At 33.0% G+C, this 2,000-nt stretch overlaps 1 long non-coding RNA gene across 1 annotated transcript; it reads left to right on the top strand.

Annotated features, from left to right (window-relative positions):
• Nucleotides 1–1,458, top strand: LOC117167183. Its single transcript, XR_004466364.1, has 3 exons — nucleotides 1–39; nucleotides 117–1,006; nucleotides 1,242–1,458. It is a non-coding gene; the product is annotated as an uncharacterized LOC117167183 (long non-coding RNA).
• Nucleotides 1,459–2,000: the final 542 nt, after the last annotated feature.

The raw sequence follows: 2,000 nt of genomic DNA, 5'->3' as shown, positions 1-2,000 counted from the left end.
ATGACGAAACTTTGGAAATCAAGGAAGAAATCATCCAAGGTGTGAACATAGCAGTCGAAATAAATGAACAAAAATGATAACATTTCAAATTAAATTACATTTAAGTAAATTTTCAGATCGAGAGTCTTCCTCAGAGAAAGCTACAAGAAAAAATCGTCATAAAAAATTTGAGTTAATTTTGTGTACTGCAGACATGCGAGAAGATGATATTGTGACTGTTAACAAATCGTATAGCCGAGCGATGCCAAGAATTCAGGAATCAAAACAGGAATCACAAAAGAAGTACACATGCGAAAAGTGCGCCCGAAGTTATGTACTGAAACATGGTTTGGTAGCTCATCAAAAATATGATTGCAACGTCATCCCTAGGTTCAAATGCAAATTCTGCAAAAAACGATTCAAAAGGAAATGTCATATGAGTAAACATGTGAATAGCGTTCATCTTAAAACGAACTTTCAGGCATCGAAAATCAGGCATCAATGCGACAAATGTTCCCGAAGTTACTCCTGGATACATGATTTAAATCGACATAAACGTTTAGTACACGAAGCAAAAGTATCAAAAGTAATATGCGAATATTGTGGTTTCAAAACTTATTATAAAAAAAACTTGGCATATCATATTACTACATTTCATCTCAAGAAATGCAGTACATAAAACTTTAAACCTAAGAAAATTTCTACTAAATAATACGCTATTTTATAACGCGTAGTTTTTCTCACTCAATCAGGAAATGAATCTCAAAATTCCTATTATACTGTCCCTCGATATAAACTTTAATTAATTATGGCGAATTTTTGATTGGTTGATAGTGTGGAAAAATACAAATATGAGATATTTTAGATTGAGGACACACGGAATTAATGAATACTTAAAAAGAAGCATATATTTGTCATGCTCACGTTCAAGATTTACAAGTTGCCATATTAATTTTTTGTTTTGGAATTGTCGAGCTTGTTAGTATCCTCTTTACTGATCTTAGAAAGTTTTTTGGAGGTATCACAGGTAAATCAGTAATAATATTATATTACATTTATTGTCAGTAAAATATTCATTTTCCTGAGATTCCGATAATATAAGAAAACTTGATATTGATTTAAGCTGTCCTGCATGATGCATGTGCGATTTTTGGTCTTACTAATTTAGAAAAATATTTAAAAACAAAACAGGCAGTTAGGGCTGTATATTATTATAATAATTTCAAATCGCAACATATCACTTAACCATTTTATTTTGCCAGGTCAGGATAGGTCTGCGAAAAGAACTAGAAAACCAAAATTCAATCCGAAATGTCGAGCGGAATCGTCTACTAATGTCTGTAGACAAAAAACAGAAGAGCACAATATTATTTCTGAAATAAATCAATTGGACGAAAGACGTACAATTACTGATATTTCTTCTGTCAATTATTTTGGCATCAAGACTTCAATTGAATAAGACCATGACGAAACTTTGGAAATCAAGTAAGAAATAATCCATGGTATGACTGTGCTAGTTAAAATTATATAATTTCAAATTAAATTAAATTTTATCACATTTTCAGATCGAGATACTTCCTCAGAGAAAGCTACAAGCGAAAACCGTCATAAAAATTGGAGTTAATTATGTGTACTGCAGATGTGAGAGAAAATGATATTATGACTGTTCACCAACCGTATAACCGAACGTTGCCAAGAATTCAGGAATCAAATCAGGAACCGCAAAAGAAGTACACATGCGAAAAGTGTGCCCGAAGCTATGCACAGAAACGTTCTTTGGCGTTTCATAAAAGATATGAGTGCAACGTCATCCCAAGGTTTAAATGCGAATTCTGCAAAAAACGATTCAAACAAAAAAAATATGTATCTAAGCACGTGGATAGCATACATCTTAAAACAAACTTGCCGTCACCGAAACCCAGATATTATTATTATTATTACACCATTAAGCCATTTCCCTTTCGGGGTAGGCGTGACTCACTCGGCAGGGGAAAGGAGTAGTGTGTGGATGGGATAGAGAT

Source organism: Belonocnema kinseyi, chromosome 2 (genome assembly GCF_010883055.1).
Source record: "Belonocnema kinseyi isolate 2016_QV_RU_SX_M_011 chromosome 2, B_treatae_v1, whole genome shotgun sequence".
NCBI lineage: Eukaryota > Metazoa > Arthropoda > Insecta > Hymenoptera > Cynipidae > Belonocnema > Belonocnema kinseyi.
Note: the sequence above shows the minus strand (reverse complement) of the source record. Positions and strands in the feature narration are given on the sequence as shown.